The sequence below is a fragment of the Anabrus simplex genome, chromosome 10 (genome assembly GCF_040414725.1).
Source record: "Anabrus simplex isolate iqAnaSimp1 chromosome 10, ASM4041472v1, whole genome shotgun sequence".
In the NCBI taxonomy this organism is placed as follows: domain Eukaryota; kingdom Metazoa; phylum Arthropoda; class Insecta; order Orthoptera; family Tettigoniidae; genus Anabrus; species Anabrus simplex.
This window is the reverse complement of record NC_090274.1, coordinates 75,617,443-75,624,769: the sequence shown is the minus strand read 5'-3', so window position 1 is coordinate 75,624,769 and position 7,327 is coordinate 75,617,443. Positions and strand designations below refer to the sequence as shown.

At 38.2% G+C, this 7,327-nt stretch overlaps 1 long non-coding RNA gene across 1 annotated transcript in view; it reads right to left on the bottom strand.

Moving 5' to 3' along the window:
- Nucleotides 1-3,315: 3,315 nt before the first annotated feature.
- The window catches only part of LOC136882195 (uncharacterized), a 100,394-nt gene continuing 96,382 nt past the window's right edge, over nucleotides 3,316-7,327 (bottom strand). The window contains exon 3 of the long non-coding RNA XR_010861113.2: nucleotides 3,316-3,398. This is a non-coding gene — a long non-coding RNA (uncharacterized lncRNA). The remainder of the gene's footprint in view (nucleotides 3,399-7,327) is intronic.

The window sequence follows — 7,327 nt, the reverse complement described above, 5'->3', positions numbered from 1 at the left end:
TGATTCCCCCGTAGTGGGGAGTGTGAAATAACTATTAAAATAAAAATATTGGTTCACCTCTCTTTGCCTCTCTCCGTCTTTATGAAAATATCTACCATGAAACAACCTACCCCGGGTTATACAGTATTTGCAAAGATTGTGGAAGAACCTTCCTCTGGGGATACAGCAAGTGTGCTATAAGATGTCGTGTAAAGCAATTTTTTTGGTACAAACACTGTAAAACGCTGTCCTACAACCCTTCCAACGGCAAACATCATGAAGAAACTTGTATTGTAGCTTCATCGAGAAAGGAGTCTAAAGAGCTCAAACCTACTCTACCAGATAATTATTTATAATTATTTATATATGAATAGTAAACCTTTACAAATTATTTCAAACTCTACTTCATTGTCTAGATTTAAAACAAGTTCTGTTCCTATGCGCACATCTCAAGCGGAAGAGAAGCATGATAAAGAAGAAGAAAAAGATGATCTCAATGGTATTTACCATCAGAGTTTTTAATTTTATTTCATTGCCTAAGCCAAGTACATGTTCTATCGCAGTGCAAACATCTAAAGAAGGAGAGCAGCAGGATGAGGTACAGAATGAGTAGGGCGATGAAAAAGAAGACGACCGAGAAGGTCTCAACCCCTTTTTACCAACAAAGCAAGTTAAATACAGTTTTCTACATAACAACTGTATGCAAGTAGTCGAAAATGTTAACAACAAGCCTCTGTTACCATATGTAGAAGTAAGATCCCAACCTACGTATTAGATTGTTATTAGATCTTAATTAGGGATGTATTACCGGTCACGTTTAAGTCATTTGAGGAAAAATCTGTGTACATAAACATTGCGGTGAAGTGCTACCAACTTAAACATATTTTCAAAAAGTAGTGAAATGCAGTTAACATGAGCCTACACAATCGATTTCTATATCAGATCGTGATACCAATCTTCACAACCATGAGATATTGCGTAGCATGTCAGAAGGCTGTTTCTAGGAAAGATATACATTCTAGGATTCAGAGTAGTAACTGTCAAGGTTGGTTAAACTGCAAATATGTTATTATAGAAGACGTTGAATTAAATTTCTTAAAATCCATAAATCAAGTTTGAAGGTGTGCTCGTTGTGAAAAGGAGAGACAAAATAGTGTACATGGCTTGGAACTAGCAACAACACCATCTATTCGGGACATTTATCAGCTCTTACTTGAGGTGAAGAAAGAAATTGCAGAGGTTAAGAAATCAAGTGTAGAATTTAAGCGAGAGTTAGGCAAAAGTTTGGAATTAGCTCACGTAAAGTTGGATGAGAATGCAGCATTTATTAAAAACAATCGGAAGTAATAAATCAATGCCTGGAGAAAATGGAGAAATTGAGAGCAGAAAACTTAATCTTAAGAAGCAATTAAATACAGTTAGATGAACACGATCAGTATGGCTGTTGTAACACTGTTGGAATTTTAGGCATACCTGAATGAGTTAATGAGGATGTTTATGAAAGTGTTAAGCATGTAGGTCTAATATTCAATATGGAGATAAAGAATGAATCGATTGATGCATGTCATATGTTAAAGAGGCAATTTTAAAAAGCCTCAGGTGCCAATACAGTGAAGTTTGTACACCGTAGCGTCAAGAATGAACTCATTCAAAAACGCAAGGTTAAAAAGGACTTAAATGCGTCTCATCTTGTATTCTCTGAGTATGAGACAGTGTATAAAAACCATAGTTTATGTCCCTACGGAGAGAGGTCCTTGGCGAAGCTCGAAAAATTAAGGAGAGAAAGTAATATTTTCTATGGCTACACCATGGAGGTAACAGTAAACTCTAAAAAAGAGAGGGTGATCCGCAGGTATTTAATCTAAAAACCCTTGACGATGTGAATGGAATAAATAAGACTGTGTAGCTGTTGTATTTTCAGAAAAATGATTTTTAATGTAATTAATATTTACTACCAGAATGTACGAGGGTGAAACAGTAAAATATCTGAGTTTTATGTTAACAATAGTCAATCGGAATACGATATTCTGTTGATTACGAAAACATGGTTCCAATCTCATGTTGCCAACCTCTCACTCTGAATCATCCCCTCTTTTGCTTTTTTTTCTCACTTAATTTAAACGTACCAGGATGCATTTCTCAAATTGGTTGCTTACCTGTTACTCATGACCATATTTCGGCTTTATTGATTTGGTAGTTCTTGGAATAATGTGATGAGTGAGTGAGTGAGTAAGTGGTGGTTTGCATTTCTACCATACACTGCCTGTGATTGTGAAGAAATCAGCTACTACTTACACTGTCAGATGTAAGAACAAAGATTGTGAAAGAGCAAGAGGACGCCAAGTTAAATGTTGGAGAGAAAAAAGAGTTGACATCTAGACACTTACATATCTCCAAACAGCATGAAGCTGTGCTTACAATGAGGTGAGAGAGGTAAATAAGAGTAAACAAAATACAGATGATGGAATATAACACACAGCCACTGTGGATTATTCCTGAATTTTCAGCCACTGGATCCCAAGATCAAATTTTCAAAGGACAGAATAAATTCTGAATATGGAAAGCAAATTGAGTACATCAGAACATGGTCATCCAACTGCAAATAATCAGGCCTTGAAATATAAGAAAGATTGATGTTATTCTTCCACCTGAAACAACATTAAAAAATCTGTACCTAATAACACGATAAAAATCTACTATGCCATCATACGAGCCATTATATTTAATGGCTTTGAAACTTAACAAGCCACTGAAGGCGACAGTAAATATATCGATATCACAGAAAGAAGTTATTTGCAAGGTGTCACTAATGAAGGAAATAGGGGTTTCGAAAGAAGAATCATAAAGATGTACAGAGGTATGAAAAGGGACATAATCAAGTGATTAATACACACCAGGTTGATTCTCTGGACTGGTCATGTTGCGAGAATGGCCACAGCAAAGTCATGGTCAACCAGACACCACAAGAACACCTATACATAATGGAGAAAAAACTGGGATGGGAATATTAATAATCACTGTATTGGCTCAGATACCGAGTGGTGCCAACTAGACGGCCTGATGATCACTAGATACTACAGGCTGAATTATTTTAATTTCGTTGAATTCTCTCATGACCCATGATCAAACCCAGGTCGGACCATGAGTGAAGTACAGGAGACAGAATACGAGAATGATCTGGATGGACCTGTGTTCGCCTTGAACCCAAGATATTGGGATATCGAGGACTTTACTCCATGTCTTGTCTGCAGAGGGAGTTACTCAACATATAAATAGCAAATTCCATATTGCCGAGGGTTAGGGTTGTAAAATCTAATTAAGCTAAGCAGTACTTACTTGTCTTCTTCTTTGAAACAAGCGACCAACTGACCTACTGGGTGTTCATCTACAGTTATTTCATTCTTAATATCACTGGAAGGCTGTAAGGAACAAATATGCAAAACAAAATAAGAAATGTAGAATAAACAGATAATAAGAGTAAAAGTTTATAAATTGACATGACATAGCTGACAAAATAAGCTGCATAGATGCACAATATAAATATCCATTTATTCTCCCAATGTAAAAAGGAAACAAGCAAACAAGTGTCAAGTAAAATCTATACAAAGAACAGAAGAAAAGGAACTCATAATAAGATAAAGAGGACAGTACTTGAAGAGAGAGCAAAAGAAGAAAATCTTGAAGGACGAAAATAATTTATTTCTTCTCTTCCTACAACATCCTGTCATCATGTTCATCCTATTATGTGTTCTTAAATGACTGGTCATTTGTTTGTTTCTCGTGTTCCCACAGATGACTCTGATTGTCAGACGTACATTGGATGTTAGCCTGAGAAAGGTCAATCTCTTGCCTACCATGTTCAAATTCGTACAGCAAATAGTCAGTTGTTGGACTATTCATTGACTCTAGACAATCTGAAGGCTTTATTTATATGATAATCCAGATTTTAAAGAACAATGCTGGCCGTGATTTCTACGGATAGCAAGTACACCGCATTCTCGGAAGCCCCAGAATTGAATATCGGACAAGTCAGAGATTATTATCAGAATCTGACAGATAGTTGCTGGTTCAGTCAGGCTGTATGAGAACAACGAAGTTGTTAACTGATAGAGAGGTAGAGATCTTAGTCTAAAAAGCAAAGAATAATGGCCAAAAAATTTGTTTTGCTCACCACACACCAACTTATAAACTGCAGGCCATCAGGCTGAGCAGGGGTCACTTGACAGGGTAATGCTCATCAGAGGTGTAGAGCCAGAGGTTTTGGTTTGGTCTTAAAAGGACTCTGTTCAGGGAGTTTAAAACTACCCAGTATGTTTTCTAGATATGGCCAGAACAGCCTAACCTTTTTAAAATTATAATTCCACTGAAGCAGTCCACACTTGACTTTGTTCGCAAGGATAGATTAACATTATCTCTCGGGTTTTTGGAAAGAGAGAAACCTTACACTCTGCTTCCTCACAAGTGAACCTTCCACTGTTCCAACAAAGGTGAAATGATTCAATTTAGTTAAATGCCAATGATTATTTCATCAATAGAGCAATATTCAAATGAATTCTTCAATCTGCACCTTACTAATGACAGTTGAAAGATCATAACTAATGTTGTATATTTTGAAACTAACAACCGGCAAAAGAGAAGAAACTCTCATTGTCCTGTGTAGCAAATGCTGCAAAAAATGAAGGATCCAAAGCACATGGGTAACATATCCTGGAAAATCTCAAGGCTCAATTCTTCTCAGATGAGTCTCTTCACCATCGGCTGCATCTATGGATATGCCACGAAGCACATGTAGAATTATACTAGCTGTAGTACCCGGCGTTGTCCGGGTAGCTTTTGAATGTTTACCTTTAGTATTTGTATTACCAATTAGTTAAGTGGGAAGTAGTTGCTTATTGATGTATTTTCGAGATATTGATTTTACGAACTATTATGTAGTTTTAGAGTTATTTAGATGTATCTGATTTCAAGTTTAGATTATTTTATTCTTGCGTAAATCATCGTCCCCGCTGAAGCTAGAAATGACTGGGAAGTATTTGATTCTTTCCAGAAAAAAGTAATAACTATATGTATTTGCCGGTCCCACCGTACATAATGATGTACACGATTTCAGCAGTCATTGAGACCGTCACAATCAGCCTAGTGACCCGAAAAGCAGTGTATTCAAATCAATCTCGGTCATTTTATACTATATACTTTTAAGCCCTTCTCAGCTCCTGTTTCAATGAATACTGAACGTGGACTTAAGCGGCATCAAGAGCGTCACAGTTCGTATAAGAGACACATAAACAATGGCCTTCGACATTAATATCGGTTATTTTCCATCATTTTTGCACGTCAGCCCCTCTCATTCCCCACCCCCAGCGAAGGCTGTGATTTTTCATCTCCATAGTACTTTTTCTAAGATGGTAAGTCATATGTATACCAAGTTTCGTTGTGAGCAATTCTGAAACATACTCACATACAGTACATCCATAATATCTGTTATATTTACATTCATTCCACCCCCCACTCAACCAACGTATTGATTGCGGCTGAAGTATGGCTTAACCATCCAGAGTGTCACATCAAGTCTGTGACCTCGTAAAGAACGTATTCGACATTAATATGAGTAAAAAACCGTTTATTTTTATATTTCACCATTTCCCGTAGGTGTGCTAGGGATGTTTTACCCCAACAGTATTTTTTTCACATAGTAAGTCATACGTGTACCAATTTTATATGAGTGCTATGTAGGATGAAAAATACATCAGTATTTTTGGTCATTTTGAACATTTTCCTTTCCACCCCTTCTAATATCCATGCCGATAGGGACTGAACAACGACAACCGGAGTGTGATTATTCATCCCTGCGAACTCGAAAAGTATGGCTGTACCTTAATTAAGGCCACGGCCGCTTCCTTCCAATTCATAGGCCTTTCCGATCCCATCGTCGCCGTAAGCCATATCTGTGTCGGTATGACGTAAAACTAATTAGCCAAAATAAAAAGAAATTAGGAATGTAAGGATTCGACACAATTTTCGATTATTTTTATATATCATTCCCCCATCGTTCCCCCACCCCGAAGGAGGCTAAAATTGGACATTAAAAATTTCCGGCGTGTCACTATTCATTTCAGTGACAGCGAAAAGTATGGATTCAACACTATTTTTGATGATTTTTATATCTCACCCCCTCCCCCCACCCCAGAGGGGCAGAACTTGATTAAAAAAATTCTAGAGTGCCAAAATTCACCTTGCCGACCCCGAAAATTATGTATTCGACACTATTTTCGATTAATTTTATACTACACTCCCCCGCCTCCACCCCAAAGGGGGATGAACATGGACTTTCAAAATATTCAGATTGTCTCTATTCATCTCAGTACCACGAAAAGTATGGATTGGACATTATTTTCGAATATTTTATATATAACCCCCTCGCCCCCGCTCCCCAATCCTACCACCAAGAGGTTTGTCAAAACAAATACGGAGAGTAACTATTCACCTCAGCGACCCCGAATAGGATGGATTCGACGCTATTTTCGGTCATTTTGATATATCACTCCACCCTAGCCCCCACCCCAAAGGGGGCTGAGCATGTACTTTAAAAAATCCGTAGTGACACTATTAATCATGGCGACCCCGAAAAGTAAAGATTCGACACTATTTTCGATAATTTTCTTATACCACTTCAAAATCTTCCAGAGTGTCACTATACTATTCCAAAGCATGGATTCGACAATTTTTCAAATATTTTATGTCAACCCCTAGCCCCCCTGCCTCAGTGGTTACGTGGTGGTGTCTTACCCCCACGTGGTTTGTAAAAAGAAACCCGGAGTGACAATATTCACTTCAGCGACGCCGAAAAGGACGGATTCGACCCCATTTTCGGTTATTTTGATTTATCACTCCCTCCTAGTCCCCCCCAACCAAAAGGGGGCTTAATTTGGACTCGGAAAAATTCCAGAGTATCACTATTCGTCACAGCGAATCCGAAAACGATGGATTCGACACTATTGCCGTATATTATTATGTGACCCCACTCGCCAACTCGCCACCCGCCCCTATAGGTACATGTGGTGTCTTACCCCAGCGCGGTTTGTCAAACGAAATCCAGAGTGCCACTAATCATTTCAGCGACCCCGAAAAGGATGGATTCAATACTATTTTCGATTATTTTGATAGCTCACTCCCCTACTCCCCCACCCCAAAAGGGGCTGAATTTGGTCTTTAAAAAATTCCGGAGTGTCAGTATTCATCTCAGCGACCCCGAAAAGTATGGATTGGACACTATTTTCGAATATTTTTAAATGTCACCCCCTCGCCACCCTAAGGGTACTTCGGGTGTCTTACCCCAACGCGGTTTGTA